This window comes from Haematobia irritans, chromosome 2 (genome assembly GCF_050003625.1).
Source record: "Haematobia irritans isolate KBUSLIRL chromosome 2, ASM5000362v1, whole genome shotgun sequence".
In the NCBI taxonomy this organism is placed as follows: domain Eukaryota; kingdom Metazoa; phylum Arthropoda; class Insecta; order Diptera; family Muscidae; genus Haematobia; species Haematobia irritans.
The window spans coordinates 94,479,883-94,498,964 of record NC_134398.1 but is presented as its reverse complement, the minus strand read 5'-3'; the positions used below and the strand labels follow the sequence as shown (position 1 = coordinate 94,498,964).

The 19,082-nt window shown below is 33.1% G+C and overlaps 4 long non-coding RNA genes across 4 annotated transcripts; 2 read left to right on the top strand and 2 right to left on the bottom strand.

Moving 5' to 3' along the window:
• On the top strand, positions 1 to 1,565 carry LOC142225809 (uncharacterized). The gene is made up of 3 exons (XR_012719434.1): positions 1 to 485; positions 551 to 977; positions 1,042 to 1,565. It is a non-coding gene; the product is annotated as an uncharacterized LOC142225809 (long non-coding RNA).
• An 8,055-nt stretch (positions 1,566 to 9,620) lies between these two features.
• LOC142223342 (uncharacterized) lies at positions 9,621 to 10,470 on the top strand. The gene is made up of 2 exons (XR_012718690.1): positions 9,621 to 10,045; positions 10,108 to 10,470. It is a non-coding gene; the product is annotated as an uncharacterized LOC142223342 (long non-coding RNA).
• An 846-nt stretch (positions 10,471 to 11,316) lies between these two features.
• Positions 11,317 to 11,976, bottom strand: LOC142223340 (uncharacterized). Its single transcript, XR_012718689.1, has 2 exons — positions 11,741 to 11,976; positions 11,317 to 11,678 (listed from the first exon to the last, which is right to left on the bottom strand). It is a non-coding gene; the product is annotated as an uncharacterized LOC142223340 (long non-coding RNA).
• Positions 11,977 to 15,201: 3,225 nt separating this feature from the next.
• On the bottom strand, positions 15,202 to 16,790 carry LOC142225807 (uncharacterized). Its single transcript, XR_012719432.1, has 3 exons — positions 16,282 to 16,790; positions 15,790 to 16,216; positions 15,202 to 15,725 (listed from the first exon to the last, which is right to left on the bottom strand). It is a non-coding gene; the product is annotated as an uncharacterized LOC142225807 (long non-coding RNA).
• Positions 16,791 to 19,082: the final 2,292 nt, after the last annotated feature.

Below are 19,082 nucleotides of genomic sequence, written 5' to 3'. Positions count from 1 at the left end.
AATGCAACAACTTTTCAGTTTGAGGGTAACTATAATTATCAACATAAATTCAACTCGACTTGAAACAGCTCATATTCAATACATCTTCAAATTGTTTGCGAATTACTTCCAATTTGCCAAAATGTTGACGAAATCTTTGAAAAGGGGTTGAAGATAATATGAGAAAACTTTGACAAAACACTACCCTAAAATGCAACGAAAAAACCATGTGGTTTTCAATACTTGTTTGTGCAACGAAGTTCGTGGTCAATTGAAAGAAATAAAAAACATTTTAGACAAAAAACTGAATTTACTCCAAATAGTTTCTAATAATACGTAAGTGAAAATAAAAAAATGATATGAAACTTTAAGGAAGACACTAAATTATATCTCTTTGCCGAAAACTAAAATGATGGATTCTACGTTCTTTAAAACATTAAAAAGCTGACCGATGAAAAAATGTTGGACAAGTAACTGGAACTGCTTCAAATAGTTTATAATAATTGGTAAGTCAATATGAAAAATTAAATCAACACTTTAGAGAAGTCACTAAATTTAAATCTCATTGCAGAAAACTAAAATATTTGGATGCTGCATTCTTGGAAACATTAAGAGGTTGACCAATGAAAAATGATGGTGGCTTATCGAAAAGAGAAAGTTTCCATAAATCAAAGTACAATGAATTAAACTTGGTATTTATGCTTTTCCATATCAACTACTGGGTGATAATTCGCATCACGCCTATAGTTTAATTTACATCGCATCATCGGTTTAATTTGATATTTTGTGAATTGAAATTGCTGGAAATTTATTCTAACTCTCTAGTCATCAAGTTCCTTGCTCATTTCCCGAATTTTAATGAGTTTTACAAGAATTTTGTGACACCAACGTTCTTGAGGAATTTTGTGGGTTTCAATACATTTTTTGCCACGAAGTACGTGGTCAGTTATTTTTATTGACATAAAACTGAAATTAATCCAAAACGGTAATTATAATTGGTAAGTCAAAATAAAAAGTGAAATGAAAACGTAATGGAAATCACAAAACTCGATTGTTTTGCAGAAAACTAAAATCATTGGATATTATATTCTTGGAAGATGTTGACCGGTGAAAAAATGATGAAGGAAACAACAAAGAAAAGATTCCAGAAAACTTGCAAAGTGCAACCAATTAAAACAAAGTGCAACAGTTCCTAAATCAAGAACTTCTGGATGAAAATGTGCATTACATCAATTTACATTCCGTCATCAGTTTGATATTTTGTGAATTCCTCTTGATGGAATCTATTCTAACACGCAGGCCAGCAAGTTCCTCGATAGTAATTATTTGAAATTGTCAGCATATTAATTAATAATTAATTAATTAATAGTTATGTGACACCAACATTATGGGGGAAATTATACATGAAAAATGTTTAAGTTATTTAAAGTTGTATTGATAGTTTTAGTTATTAATACCTTTAATAAGATAATTATGTTTTGATTGGTATTATAACATATTATTATTTTTTATATTGTTAATGTTATTTTTAATATTATTATATTTTTAACGAAAAAAATTAATAAAATGTACAAAATCACTAGAAATTTAGTGTTGACTTTCAGTAAGAACTGGGATTGACTTTCATGCAAATTGTGGTTAGAAAATATTCGCAGCAATATTAGTTTTTAATTTGTCTCACATTGAAAACTGTTTGAGAAATTATTGAGTAGCAATGCATTTCAATTTGAGGATTACAATTGAGAGATTATTGCTATTGTGTTGAATTTTACTGTTGAGGGTAATGTCTGTTTTTTGTTGAGAACGCGATTTTCTCAACAATTTCTCAACTTGAATATTACCCTAATCCTTTGAAAAAATGTTTGAAAAATTATTGCATTTTAGTATTTTTCAAACGTTTGTGTTTATTGGGTTAGCTTAAAGTCGCCTCAAATTAGTTAGTAAAAAGCTAGTTTGATTTTTAGTGAGTTCGAGACATTCCTACAGGGGGCCGTTATAGACCTGAAAAATGTACACGAACATTTCTTTTGTGTAGGCTTAGTACAGCCATCGTATGCAAAGTTAGAAGTTTTTATAACAAATAAATAACAGATTCTGAAACTTTAATATGTTTTTATAAATATTTGCAAATTTTATTGGGAAAGGCACTTATATATGGCAGAAACCACGATTTTAAAAATCCATCTAAAATTTGAATCGAAATTTCCTCTGATTGGTGTATAAATTTTGGGGTTGTTTTAATCAGCTGATTTTCAGTGTGTTCGAAAGTATAATGTTGCCACAATTTTTAAAAGTTAACACAAAAAAGTTTTAAGCTAAATTATCTTTGATTTTTGTGAATACTATCCGCTTTCCTAAACAAATCAAAGGTCTTTTTGAAAATATAAGGTAATTAAATTATAACTTTTACAAAATCAATGGGCTAAGAAAAGTGAATTTTTATCAAATTTATTGCATGAAAAATATGGCATCTTCAATTCTGCAAAGTGTTCTTGGTGCACAAATCACTGAGCAAATTGAAAAAAAACTAACGCCGCCAATATCTTTCTGCACATGGAGGCCGCCACGATAGAAAATTTGTTTGCAATATTATTGTAAATACTTAAGCAATAGAAATGAGAAAAACCTTAATAGAATGGTTAATTATGTCCACTATAATTAAATTTCCTTTAATGTATGGATGTTAAAAACTGTTTGACCAAAACCAAAATAAAAACTTCTCCGCCGTCAAAAACGAGAACGACACGGCGATCGTTTGTTCATGAGAACATTTAGGAGGGATAGAAAAAAACAAATCAAAACAAAGGTAGAAATCGCCTTTTTATTTGTTCTTGATAAACTGCTCTTGTCCTTACATTATTCACTGCTAACCGGCAGGCATTTTATGGCTTTGAATTACGCACTTACTCTTAATTTTTTATGTTTATACTGGCAAAATATGTTTTTTTTATGGCTTTGAATTACGCACTTACTCTTAATTTTTTATGTTTATACTGGCATAATATGTTTTTTTTTATAATTTCTGTCTGCAAATAATATGGCTTGCAGAAAAAATTAGCTGTCACATTTTTCGATTAAAAGTTCGAAAAAAGTGTTCACACGTGTGACTCAGAACAACTATCTTTGTGTGTGGTGTGTGGTGTGTAGAAAGTGTACAGTGTGGTGCACAATGCGGTGTGACCCAGAACAGACATGTATGTATATTCTTTAAAACAGCTTCCCAACCCAATTTGCTTTGCGCCTCCCAAAAATGTATCAATTTCGTTGCGCCCCAACCTAAAACAAATTTTGTTTATCCAAACAAACAGAAATAAATATTAACAAAAGCTGAAAATATGATTAACAATAATTAATTAAAAATAAAAATGTTAATGAATATAAATATAAAAGAGTTATCAATTAGTCGGAAATTTGCAATTGTTCCTTTCATTAGCTAGATTTTTAATATTTGGTACTATTACTGATAAAGTACGCCTCATTCAACCGTCGAACTGAACGGACGTGTTTTCTAATAGCGGAGGATTTCATCGTAATAAGTACTTATTACGAATTTCACGTGTGGTGGAAATAATAAACCACCATGCAGCGAAATTCAAAGTCATCCACTGGGTTGCTAACTTCAGGGCCCAGTGGACGGGTAACGACTGAAGTTATAAATTTGGGCAGCGACCAAGAGTCAGGCCCAATTAGTCGACCTGTAGACGGGTCGACTGGCGGTGACACTTTGGCAAGTCGAACCTTTTCTAAGGTGACGACATCAAAAGGAGGCAATCCCTCTCGAAAGAGATTCAAGGAACGAAGAAATGCTTTGTTTATCCTAAAGAAATTAGGATCAGTCGACCCAAGCACGTTGTCGGCTAAGCAAAGCGATTCCTTAAAATGGGCTCAAGGAATTCTTGAAGCTGGAAAAAGGGAACGATCACCGGATGAGCTACCATCCTCTAAACGGGATCAAAGATCGTTTGCCTCAGTTGCAAAAGACAGCCTTGTGATGGCTATTATTAATAAAGGAGCATTGGACGGTATGATTCCAAGGCAAAAATGGGGGGAAATTGAGAACGCGATGTCTGGTGTCTACTCAGAGGTGCGAAAAAAGTTTCCCGGACCAAGTCCTCGACGGCAAGATGCTGGATGGTATCAAGGACGATATAAGTTAATAGCTTTTGCAGACCAGAGGTCTATGGATTGCTTTAAAGCTGCATTGATGCTAATTGGTGAAGTTTGGGAAGGAGCCGCTTTGGAGTTAGTCGATAAAAAAGACATACCGGCTAAACCTAGAGCACATGCATGGATACCGGCAAACCCTCCTGATCCTGAGTCAATACTAGAGAGACTAAAAGAATGTAACCCAGATCTTCCAACCGCCGATTGGAAGGTTGGTCGTTTGGATGAGGTGGATGGACCAAGACGACATGCGGTGTTTATATTAAACATAGAGTCGCTGCCACATCTAGCCCAGACCCAAGGACGCGTAAGTTATGGCTTTCATGATATCCATATGAAGGTATACAAAAGCGATCAGTCAAAGGATACCGAAACGGACAAGCCTCCGGTAGAGTCAGCAGTGAAAAAATCTCCTAGCGAAGCCGAAGGAGACATAAAACCTGCAGACTATGGCGAAAATCATATGCGGGAAGTTTCTACAGGCTCAAGCCTCACCAAAGCTGAACCGCGGATTGTTGCGAGAGTCACCGAGATCTGTGAAGAGGAAGCCCTTGATGACTCAATTGAAGCGGCTGATGTGACGGTGGTTGAAAATTTGGATGGTTCTACGGTTCCTCCAGATAAATCTTCACCATTGTAAGGCCGCTTGTGCTGCCTTAAAAGTTCTCCTGATGAAAGGAGACATAGATATAGTTCTTATTCAAGAACCATACATATATAAGAACAAGATCTGTGAATTAAGCACTCCGGGTTTCAAACTTTTGCATAATACCGGTAACGATATAAATCGGGCATGTATAATTGCTAAAAACGAACTAAACTTGTTTCTTCTTCCTTCATTGAGCAATGCAGACACTGTCGTAGCCAGTCTAGAGATATCCACATGCAAATATTGGGTATCTTCGGTCTACATGGGACATGATAGGGATATGCCACCCTGTGCCGTTAAGACCTTAGTTGAGGAGTCACTAAAAACAAAGACAAAACTCATTATGGGATGCGATGCAAATGCACATCATAGTATTTGGGGAAGTAGTGATACTAATGCAAGGGGAGAGTCGCGAATAGAGTTTATTTTGCGTACTAACCTGGTAGTTTGCAATAAGGGAGATGCACCAACCTTCGTCACCAGGAACAGACAAGAGGTTTTGGACGTAACGTTGACCTCTCCGGAACTGAATGATAAGATAACTGAGTGGCAAGTTTTGAGGAAGCATAGCTTCTCAGATCATCGCTACATCAGTTTCAGATTGGCTGTTCGTACTTCAAAGACCATATTTCCGCGAAATGTTAGGAAAGCTGATTGGAATAGGTATAGGGAATCGTTCAATTTGATGATACCGGAAGTGCCGGAGACAATTATGAGCACTGTGCAAGATATCGAACACGCAGTGGAGCGGATTACTAAGGCCTTCAACATTTCACTGAAAGCTGCATGCCCTAGAGGAAAGCCAAGGGGAAAAAATCGGCCGCCATGGTGGACTACGGAGTTAAGTAATATGAGGAAATCCTGCAGGAAGCTCTTTAACAAAGCAAAGTCCACAAGAGCTCCGGAGGATTGGGACACTTACAAGATGAATCTGAGAGAATATAAACGAGAACTGAGAAGGTCTCAACAAAACTCTTGGGATGATTACTGTAGCAGTATTGAGAATACGTCAGAGGCTTCCAGACTACGGAAGGTACTAGCATCCACTAACACCGCTCCAGGTTTCATTAAAACATCGGAGGGAAATTGGACAACGTCCAGTGAGGAGACGTTGGAAGTACTTTTGGACACACACTTCCCTGGAAATCAGACGGTTGAACCATGTTCCGGCGGTGTAACAGAGGCTCAGCGATCATTTCCTATCGAGGAAATTGTGTCGGAATCTAGAATAAAATGGGCTTTAAATAGCTTTGGACCATTCAAATCCCCCGGACCTGATGGAATTACTCCGGCGGAGTTACAGGCAGTGGCTGAAAGAATTATCCCCTGGTTGACGGTGATATATAAACAATGTGTAAACTTAGCATATATTCCAGAAAAGTGGAGGGAAACAAAGGTCGTCTTCATACCTAAAGCAGGAAAAGCCTCTCACTCGAGTGCGAAGGATTTCCGACCAATCAGCTTATCCTCATTCCTACTTAAGACCCTGGAGAGGATGATAGACATGTATCTTAGAACTAGCGTGGATTCAGGTTTGCTCTCGAAACGACAGCATGCATACTCGAAGGGCAGGTCTACTGAGACCGCATTGCATGAACTGGTCAGCTTTATTGAAAGCTCACTATCTGCCAAAGAATACACAATCGTGGCGTTTCTAGACATCGAAGGGGCGTTCAATAATGTCCATCCGAGCTCGATATTAAATGGACTGAAAACTCTGAATGTTGATCCAGGTATACTTAGGCTGTTAGACGAACTTCTAATGAAGAGACGTATTTCAGCCACACTAGGGCAAGCAAACATACAAAGGTATGTGAACAGAGGCACTCCCCAAGGAGGAGTTCTATCACCTCTTCTTTGGAATGTTGCTATAAACAACCTTTTGGTTTCTCTAGAAAAAGAAAGGATAAAAGTAGTGGCATACGCAGATGATGTGGCGCTAGCAGTCAGGGGAAAATTCCCATCCACAATCAGAGATATTATACAGAGAGCTCTCCGGATGACTGAGAAATGGGCGAAAGATAATGGTCTTGGTGTAAATCCAGCAAAGACAGAAATAGTCATGTACTGCAAAGATCGCAAAACTCCCACGGTTAGGCCCATTTCCTTAGGGGGTACTGAAATTCCCTTTGGTGAGTGTGCAAAATACCTTGGCGTTATTTTGGACAGGAAGCTGAATTTTAGGCTTAATATTGAAGAGAGGGCGAGAAAAGCCACGGTAGCTTTGTACTCGTGCAAAAAGGCAATAGGGAAAAAGTGGGGACTAAGACCAAAAATTGTGCATTGGCTATACACGGCAGTGGTTAGACCTATAATGCTATACGGTGTTGTAGTCTGGTGGCCGGCACTTCAGAAACCGACTTGTTTAGATAAAGTTCAGCGTATGGCGAGCTTATGTATCTCAGGCGCATTTAGTAAGACAGGAACAGACTCCCTTAATGTCATGCTACATCTATTGCCTTTAGACATTTTGGCCAAACAGTCAGCTGCAACAACGGCTGTGCGGTTGCGTGAGCTATCGCTATGGTCGGAAAAAATGTACGGTCATACTTCGGTCCTCAAAGTAATGCCAGATGTGCCTAACGTAGTGGATTACACCCTGGCAAAACCACTTTTCGACAAAAAGTTTGAAACTCTAATTCCCAACAGTGAGGCGTGGTGTACACAGACCCCGGGGAATAAAAGATATATAGATTTCTATACTGATGGCTCCAAATTGAATGGACAAGTGGGGTTCGGAGTATATTCTAAAGATCTGGAAATTCGAATAGCGAAAAGATTACCTAATCACTGTAGTGTTTTTCAGGCTGAAATATTGGCAATAAGAGAGGTGGTGAATTGGCTGAGAAGTAATGTTCCAACAAATATTGGCATTAATATATACTCAGACAGTCAACCTGCAATAAAATCCTTGGACTCTGTGTTCCTTAACTCAAAAACGGCCATAGACTGCCGCAAATCTCTCAACGAGATGGCTGAGCAGTACAATATTCACCTAATATGGGTGCCTGGTCATAGGAACATACCGGGGAACTGTGAAGCAGATGTGTTAGCAAGGCTAGGAACTACCTTACATATTCCAGGGGAACTAGAATCTGTTGGTATGCCTCTGGCCACCTGCAAGCTCTTACTGCGTGAGAAGGCTGTTATGATGGCCAATATTCGATGGGAAAATTGCAAGGGTTGTAACGACACCAAGCAAATATGGCCCCATTTAAACTTAAACCGCACACTAGATATGCTAGTGTTCTCAAGGCGTCAGATAGCACTCCTAATATCTGCTATAACGGGTCGCTGCCTGATAGGCGAATTTGCAAAAACTATAGGTGCGAAGTATAATGACTATTGTATAAGCTGTCATGACGTGGAGGAAAAGGAATCAATTAAACACCTCTTGTGTGAGTGTCCTGCTTTTTGTGTAAGGCGTAAGCGAATTTTAGGAGCATATAGCTTTAGATTACTGGCTGACCTGGAAAACGTTAACTTAAGCAGTTTGTTAATGTTTTTGGAGCAATCTGGTTGGTTCCACAAAAGTAAATAATAGAGAAGGTTCAGTGGTTAAGACTAGAAGTGCCCATATGTAATAGGTACTTTTAGTTAAATGTGGTATCACAATGGACTGAATAGTCTAAGTGAGCCTGAAATTTTATCGGGCTGCCACTTTAACCTAACCTAACCTAACGCCTCAAACATGAAGGCAAGAAGATATTTTGACTTTATGTCTAAAAGTGATGAAAATGGTTTCTAAAATTTTAAAATTTTAAAAAAGTGGGTATTGGTTCTGAATATTTTAGCAAGAAATTTAGCCGTTGCAAATAAAGTGAACGGCTATTAATGGGAAACCTACAAAAAATTATAGAATTGCATGTAACTTCTATTCTTTTCTCACTGTAATTATAAATGAACATTTCGAAATGGACGAATGGTATGCTCTTTTGTAGTATATTATTGATGTTTTGTTGAACTTAACAATTTGTGTTGTTTTACCAATTTAATGATACAAAACCTGCTCAACCAAAAATGACGCTGCGTCCCCCTGGAATCTCGTGGTGCCCCCTCATTTGGGAAGAGCTGCTTTAAAATATATTACTAAAGAAAAGTAATCGTGAAAAATTGGCGATTGTAGCGGTTAATTTTTAATTCTAATTCAGAAAATCAAGAAAAAATATTTAATTTGACGCTGGAAAAATGTGGATATACATATATTCAAGGACAGTAAAAGCTTCCAAAACTACAAAAATCGCGACGACGCTGAGATCAATGGCACAAGGATCATCGTGAAAGAAAACAAACAGTTTATGTGAAAAACGGAACTTTTTTTTGTTTGCGTTTAAAATTTGTAAATTTAGTATAAATAGCGCATTTTTGTATCCTGCGCCACACTGTGGAACAGGGTATTATAAGTTAGTGCATATGTTTGCAACACCCAGAAGGAGACGAGATACACCCAGAAAAAAGTGCCTTCGAAACTAAAGGAAAAATTTTTCATCAATATAGTTTATCCATTTTATTTCCATTAAGGTAAAATTTTGTGAGAAATAATAAAATTTACTCGTTTCAGTAAAAATATCCTATACTGTAAGCAGTTAGGAATAGTTCATTAACTAGAATAAGGCATGGAATTTTACTCATACTATTTTCTTCGCTGGGTATAAGAATTTACTACTGAACAAGAAAATTTTATTCACCGATAACAAAGCATTCGTAAAAATAAACAAAACCCGAACTAAAACCAAGTTTCCTCAAAATTAGTAAAATTTCTTATAAAATGATAATTGCGACTTCCTTTATAATAGAAAGTTTTTCATACATACGAACAACACTTGGCATAGAAAAATATTTTAGTTCATTCGTACTAAGAAGTATGCAATCCAATCAAAACTTAAGGAAACACACTTGTTAGAATATAGGAAATTTTCCTATATTTCTATTGTCTACCTGTAATCGATACCTGTCATCGCAATCGATGTGTTTGCGCGTGGGTGTAATCGATATGTTTGCGCGTGGGTTGTTTTTTTAGTTGGAATCGCGTTGTTGTGGTATACGGAAAGATTGTTAAAAAATAATATTGTAAAATAATATAATAAATAACAAATAAAATATATAAAATATTTATTATTTTAAATTAGTGAGAAAAATTTTCGTTTTTTGAAAATAAATCTATCAATGTTCGTGATGGTATATAAACAAAGAAAACACCAGCAGAATAACAACCCTTTCATTTGTCTTCATTTTGGAATCTTCAATTATCAGGTAATATTCAGTGACGCTAACCTTTTGTAACAAAAATGGTTTATGATTTTTTATATTTGTAGGTATTGAAATTGTAAAAGGAGGACAAAATCGTTAGGCAGCAACTTATTAAAAGTGAAAAGTACAAGAAGAAGAAAAAGTGCGTTTTACAGTTGATAATATCACATGGAAACTGGAAACAGCGGAATAATAATCTAATATTTCAAGGAGATTCGATGCTGTTGATTCTTAATAAGTATATTCAATGTATTAATAAAACATGTCTTTTATTGAAGATAAAATTGCTCAAATAAATAAATAAAATTGTATTTAAAAACGAAGGTAAGCAGTTCTAATTATGAAGTAAAAGTTTTACCACAAATGTGTAAGATTTGTCCAAATGAATGAAAAAATTTCAATAAAATCATTCCATATATGAATTCAAATCAGTTAAATTTTTTCATTCTGTAGTATAGTGGTACATAAATATAGGAAAATGTTAACTAATATATGGAATGCATTATACCTAATTTCTACGAAAATCACATCGTTCAAACAAATAAAAATGTCTTTGGCGCTATACGAAGTTCAACTTTCTTCACAATGAGTTCATTTTAACTTAAAAAAGGGGTCACTTTTTTCTGGGTGTAGATACATGGTATCTTTGACAAAAATGCTAACGGTGGGCTCCTGAGTCGATATAGCCATGTCCATCTGTCCGTGAACACATGTTTGTAATCAAAGTCTAGGTCGACTTCAAATTTGGAACAAATATGTGTTTTGGCTATATATATATATATATATATATATATATATATATATATATATATATATATATATATATATATATATATATATATATATATATATATATATATATATATATATATATATATATATATATATATATATATATATATATATATATATATATATATATATATATATATATAGCCAAAACACATATTTGTTCCAAATTTGAAGTCGACCTAGACTTTGATTACAAACATGTGTTCACGGACAGATGGACATGGCTATATCGACTCAGGAGCCCACCGTTAGCATTTTTGTCAAAGATACCATGTATCTACACCCAGAAAAAAGTGACCCCTTCTTTAAGTTAAAATGAACTCATTGTGAAGAAAGTTGAACTTCGTATAGCGCCAAAGACATTTTTATTTGTTTGAACGATGTGATTTTCGTAGAAATTAGGTATAATGCATTCCATATATTAGTTAACATTTTCCTATATTTATGTACCACTATACTACAGAATGAAAAAATTTAACTGATTTGAATTCATATATGGAATGATTTTATTGAAATTTTTTCATTCATTTGGACAAATCTTACACATTTGTGGTAAAACTTTTACTTCATAATTAGAACTGCTTACCTTCGTTTTTAAATACAATTTTATTTATTTATTTGAGCAATTTTATCTTCAATAAAAGACATGTTTTATTAATACATTGAATAACTTATTAAGAATCAACAGCATCGAATCTCCTTGAAATATTAGTTTATTATTCCGCTGTTTCCAGTTTCCATGTGATATTATCAACTGTAAAACGCACTTTTTCTTCTTCTTGTACTTTTCACTTTTAATAAGTTGCTGCCTAACGATTTTGTCCTCCTTTTACAATTTCAATACCTACAAATATAAAAAATCATAAACCATTTTTGTTACAAAAGGTTAGCGTCACTGAATATTACCTGATAATTGAAGATTCCAAAATGAAGACAAATGAAAGGGTTGTTATTCTGCTGGTGTTTTCTTTGTTTATATACCATCACGAACATTGATAGATTTATTTTCAAAAAACGAAAATTTTTCTCACTAATTTAAAATAATAAATATTTTATATATTTTATTTGTTATTTATTATATTATTTTACAATATTATTTTTTAACAATCTTTCCGTATACCACAACAACGCGATTCCAACTAAAAAAACAACCCACGCGCAAACATATCGATTACACCCACGCGCAAACACATCGATTGCGATGACAGGTATCGATTACAGGTAGACAATAGAAATATAGGAAAATTTCCTATATTCTAACAAGTGTGTTTCCTTAAGTTTTGATTGGATTGCATACTTCTTAGTACGAATGAACTAAAATATTTTTCTATGCCAAGTGTTGTTCGTATGTATGAAAAACTTTCTATTATAAAGGAAGTCGCAATTATCATTTTATAAGAAATTTTACTAATTTTGAGGAAACTTGGTTTTAGTTCGGGTTTTGTTTATTTTTACGAATGCTTTGTTATCGGTGAATAAAATTTTCTTGTTCAGTAGTAAATTCTTATACCCAGCGAAGAAAATAGTATGAGTAAAATTCCATGCCTTATTCCAGTTAATGAACTATTCCTAACTGCTTACAGTATAGGATATTTTTACTGAAACGAGTAAATTTTATTATTTCTCACAAAATTTTACCTTAATGGAAATAAAATGGATAAACTATATTGATGAAAAATTTTTCCTTTAGTTTCGAAGGCACTTTTTTCTGGGTGTATCTCGTCTCCTTCTGGGTGTTGCAAACATATGCACTAACTTATAATACTCTGTTCCACAGTGTGGCGCAGGATACAAAAATGCGCTATTTATACTAAATTTACAAATTTTAAACGCAAACAAAAAAAGTTCCGTTTTTCACATAAACTGTTTGTTTTCATTCACGATGATCCTTGTGCCATTGATCTCAGCGTCGTCGCGATTTTTGTAGTTTTGGAAGCTTTTACTGTCCTTGAATATATGTATATCCACATTTTTCCAGCGTCAAATTAAATATTTTTTCTTGATTTTCTGAATTAGAATTAAAAATTAACCGCTACAATCGCCAATTTTTCACGATTACTTTTCTTTAGTAATATATTTTAAAGCAGCTCTTCCCAAATGAGGGGGCACCACGAGATTCCAGGGGGACGCAGCGTCATTTTTGGTTGAGCAGGTTTTGTATCATTAAATTGGTAAAACAACACAAATTGTTAAGTTCAACAAAACATCAATAATATACTACAAAAGAGCATACCATTCGTCCATTTCGAAATGTTCATTTATAATTACAGTGAGAAAAGAATAGAAGTTACATGCAATTCTATAATTTTTTGTAGGTTTCCCATTAATAGCCGTTCACTTTATTTGCAACGGCTAAATTTCTTGCTAAAATATTCAGAACCAATACCCACTTTTTTAAAATTTTAAAATTTTAGAAACCATTTTCATCACTTTTAGACATAAAGTCAAAATATCTTCTTGCCTTCATGTTTGAGGCGTACTTTATCAGTAATAGTACCAAATATTAAAAATCTAGCTAATGAAAGGAACAATTGCAAATTTCCGACTAATTGATAACTCTTTTATATTTATATTCATTAACATTTTTATTTTTAATTAATTATTGTTAATCATATTTTCAGCTTTTGTTAATATTTATTTCTGTTTGTTTGGATAAACAAAATTTGTTTTAGGTTGGGGCGCAACGAAATTGATACATTTTTGGGAGGCGCAAAGCAAATTGGGTTGGGAAGCTGTTTTAAAGAATATACATACATGTCTGTTCTGGGTCACACCGCATTGTGCACCACACTGTACACTTTCTACACACCACACACCACACACAAAGATAGTTGTTCTGAGTCACACGTGTGAACACTTTTTTCGGACTTTTAATCGAAAAATGTGACAGCTAATTTTTTCTGCAAGCCATATTATTTGCAGACAGAAATTATAAAAAAAACATATTTTGCCAGTATAAACATAAAAAATTAAGAGTAAGTGCGTAATTCAAAGCCATAAAAAAAACATATTTTGCCAGTATAAACATAAAAAATTAAGAGTAAGTGCGTAATTCAAAGCCATAAAATGCCTGCCGGTTAGCAGTGAATAATGTAAGGACAAGAGCAGTTTATCAAGAACAAATAAAAAGGCGATTTCTACCTTTGTTTTGATTTGTTTTTTTCTATCCCTCCTAAATGTACTCATGAACAAACGATCGCCGTGTCGTTCTCGTTTTTGTTTTTGACGGCGGAGAAGTTTTTATTTTGGTTTTGGTCAAACAGTTTTTAACATCCATACATTAAAGGAAATTTAATTATAGTGGACATAATTAACCATTCTATTAAGGTTTTTCTCATTTCTATTGCTTAAGTATTTACAATAATATTGCAAACAAATTTTCTATCGTGGCGGCCTCCATGTGCAGAAAGATATTGGCGGCGTTAGTTTTTTTTCAATTTGCTCAGTGATTTGTGCACCAAGAACACTTTGCAGAATTGAAGATGCCATATTTTTCATGCAATAAATTTGATAAAAATTCACTTTTCTTAGCCCATTGATTTTGTAAAAGTTATAATTTAATTACCTTATATTTTCAAAAAGACCTTTGATTTGTTTAGGAAAGCGGATAGTATTCACAAAAATCAAAGATAATTTAGCTTAAAACTTTTTTGTGTTAACTTTTAAAAATTGTGGCAACATTATACTTTCGAACACACTGAAAATCAGCTGATTAAAACAACCCCAAAATTTATACACCAATCAGAGGAAATTTCGATTCAAATTTTAGATGGATTTTTAAAATCGTGGTTTCTGCCATATATAAGTGCCTTTCCCAATAAAATTTGCAAATATTTATAAAAACATATTAAAGTTTCAGAATCTGTTATTTATTTGTTATAAAAACTTCTAACTTTGCATACGATGGCTGTACTAAGCCTACACAAAAGAAATGTTCGTGTACATTTTTCAGGTCTATAACGGCCCCCTGTAGGAATGTCTCGAACTCACTAAAAATCAAACTAGCTTTTTACTAACTAATTTGAGGCGACTTTAAGCTAACCCAATAAACACAAACGTTTGAAAAATACTAAAATGCAATAATTTTTCAAACATTTTTTCAAAGGATTAGGGTAATATTCAAGTTGAGAAATTGTTGAGAAAATCGCGTTCTCAACAAAAAACAGACATTACCCTCAACAGTAAAATTCAACACAATAGCAATAATCTCTCAATTGTAATCCTCAAATTGAAATGCATTGCTACTCAATAATTTCTCAAACAGTTTTCAATGTGAGACAAATTAAAAACTAATATTGCTGCGAATATTTTCTAACCACAATTTGCATGAAAGTCAATCCCAGTTCTTACTGAAAGTCAACACTAAATTTCTAGTGATTTTGTACATTTTATTAATTTTTTTCGTTAAAAATATAATAATATTAAAAATAACATTAACAATATAAAAAATAATAATATGTTATAATACCAATCAAAACATAATTATCTTATTAAAGGTATTAATAACTAAAACTATCAATACAACTTTAAATAACTTAAACATTTTTCATGTATAATTTCCCCCATAATGTTGGTGTCACATAACTATTAATTAATTAATTATTAATTAATATGCTGACAATTTCAAATAATTACTATCGAGGAACTTGCTGGCCTGCGTGTTAGAATAGATTCCATCAAGAGGAATTCACAAAATATCAAACTGATGACGGAATGTAAATTGATGTAATGCACATTTTCATCCAGAAGTTCTTGATTTAGGAACTGTTGCACTTTGTTTTAATTGGTTGCACTTTGCAAGTTTTCTGGAATCTTTTCTTTGTTGTTTCCTTCATCATTTTTTCACCGGTCAACATCTTCCAAGAATATAATATCCAATGATTTTAGTTTTCTGCAAAACAATCGAGTTTTGTGATTTCCATTACGTTTTCATTTCACTTTTTATTTTGACTTACCAATTATAATTACCGTTTTGGATTAATTTCAGTTTTATGTCAATAAAAATAACTGACCACGTACTTCGTGGCAAAAAATGTATTGAAACCCACAAAATTCCTCAAGAACGTTGGTGTCACAAAATTCTTGTAAAACTCATTAAAATTCGGGAAATGAGCAAGGAACTTGATGACTAGAGAGTTAGAATAAATTTCCAGCAATTTCAATTCACAAAATATCAAATTAAACCGATGATGCGATGTAAATTAAACTATAGGCGTGATGCGAATTATCACCCAGTAGTTGATATGGAAAAGCATAAATACCAAGTTTAATTCATTGTACTTTGATTTATGGAAACTTTCTCTTTTCGATAAGCCACCATCATTTTTCATTGGTCAACCTCTTAATGTTTCCAAGAATGCAGCATCCAAATATTTTAGTTTTCTGCAATGAGATTTAAATTTAGTGACTTCTCTAAAGTGTTGATTTAATTTTTCATATTGACTTACCAATTATTATAAACTATTTGAAGCAGTTCCAGTTACTTGTCCAACATTTTTTCATCGGTCAGCTTTTTAATGTTTTAAAGAACGTAGAATCCATCATTTTAGTTTTCGGCAAAGAGATATAATTTAGTGTCTTCCTTAAAGTTTCATATCATTTTTTTATTTTCACTTACGTATTATTAGAAACTATTTGGAGTAAATTCAGTTTTTTGTCTAAAATGTTTTTTATTTCTTTCAATTGACCACGAACTTCGTTGCACAAACAAGTATTGAAAACCACATGGTTTTTTCGTTGCATTTTAGGGTAGTGTTTTGTCAAAGTTTTCTCATATTATCTTCAACCCCTTTTCAAAGATTTCGTCAACATTTTGGCAAATTGGAAGTAATTCGCAAACAATTTGAAGATGTATTGAATATGAGCTGTTTCAAGTCGAGTTGAATTTATGTTGATAATTATAGTTACCCTCAAACTGAAAAGTTGTTGCATTTGAAAAACGCTCATCCTGTGTTTATTGGGAACTCATTATTTATGCAGTGTTGAGTCAGTTGAATTTTTCCCAAACTCACTTTTTCTCGATCAGCAATGAGTTACCTTTTTACTCACTCTGAGCTGATGCATATTTAAGTGAAGTAAAGTCATGGAAACAATTCAAATAAACAAACAAAAAATATGTATTGACTTCTATAACTGTCAATTTGGATTTGGCTTTTTATATTTGTTTCAATTTAGCTTTTATTTTCAGAGAACTATTGTAATTTTTTTGTCACGTTTAGCGGTAAGTAGCATAGAAATGCATAATTCAAACGCAATTTAATAATTAAACTTTCCTTATTTCCACTAGAACCCATCATTATCATATATATATATATATATATATATATATTATATATATATATATATATATATATATATATATATATATATATATATATATATATATATATATATATATATATATATATATATATATATATATATATATATATATATATATATATATATTATATATATATATATATATATATATATATATATATATATATATATATATATATATATATATATATATATATATATATATATATATATATATATATATATATATATATATATATATATATATATATATATATATATATATATATAAAGATTAGAACATTTGGGAAATTTCCTCTTACAAATTGAATCATCTTCACGAAATTTATTTTTAGAAAGCTAATTTGTTAGAATTCACCTAAGTGGTGAACCGTCGAACAATGCTTATTGTTTCTACAGTCAACTACAACATATGACAATTAACAGAAACTGGTTTCCAGGATACAACAACAATTCTAACGCGTACATTAGTCGTGTTTTTTCCTAGTTTTACGACGGGCTCATCGTTGCTTATTATATTACATGTTAGTCTGATACCGAAACAGGCAATTGACGTCCAAATGCATTATATCTAATTATACAATTATTTTTCGAACTTTATGGACAGATATAGATTAAGGAACATGGTTAATAGAGCCATTGAAAAGAAAACGCCAGATACTAATCTATACACGCCTGGACTGTACATGTTTCGGTTCGGGCGAATGAACCTTTCCACATCCTTTAGTATATATCTGGCTGGGAGAGATAACTCAATTTTGGGCCCTTTATGCTAACTCCTTATGGAGAAAACATTTGGGAAATTTCCTCTTACAAATTGAATCATCTTTTCTCCCACTGTACATCCTCTTTTCATATAACTTTCAAGTCCCTTAATCTTATTTTTATTTCGTTTTGTTACATAGTAATGCAACATCACGAAATTTATTTTTAGAAAGCTAATTTGTTAGAATTCACCTAAGTGGTGAACAGTCGAACAATGCTTATTGTTTCTACAGTCAACTACAACATATGACAATTAACAGAAACTGGTTTCCAGGATACAACAATAATTCTAACGCGTACATTAGTCGTGTTTTTTCCTAGTTTTACGACGGGCTCATCGTTGCTTATTATATTACATGTTAGCCTGATACCGAAACAGGCAATTGACGTCCAAATGCATTATATCTAATTATACAATTATTTTTCGAGCTTTATGGACAGATATAGATTAAGGAACATGGTTAATAGATAGAGCCATTGAAAAGAAACGCCAGATACTAATCTATACACGCCTGGACTGTACATGTTTCGGTTCGGGCGAATGAACCTTTCCACAGCCTTTAGTATAGATCTGGCTGGGAGAGATAACTCAATTTTGGCCCTTTATGCTAACTCCTTATGGAGAAAACATTTGGGAAATTTCCTCTTACAAATTGAATCATCTTTTCTCCCACTGTACATCCTCTTTTCATATAACTTTCAAGTCCCTTAATCTTATTTTTATTTCGTTTTGTTACATAGTAATGCAACATCACGAAATTTATTTTTAGAAAGCTAATTTGTTAGAATTCACCTAAGTGGTGAACAGTCGAACAATGCTTATTGTTTCTACAGTCAACTACAACATATGACAATTAACAGAAACTGGTTTCCAGGATACAACAACAATTCTAACGCGTACATTAGTCGTGTTTCTTCCTAGTTTTACGACGGGCTCATCGTTGCTTATTATATTACATGTTAGTCTGATACCGAAACAGGCAATTGACGTCCAAATGCATTATATCTAATTATACAATTATTTTTCGAGCTTTATGGACAGATATAGTAGATTAAGGAACATGGTTAATAGAGCCATTGAAAAGAAAACGCCAGATACCAATCTATACACGCCTGGACTGTACATGTTTCGGTTCGGGCGAATGAACCTTTCCACAGCCTT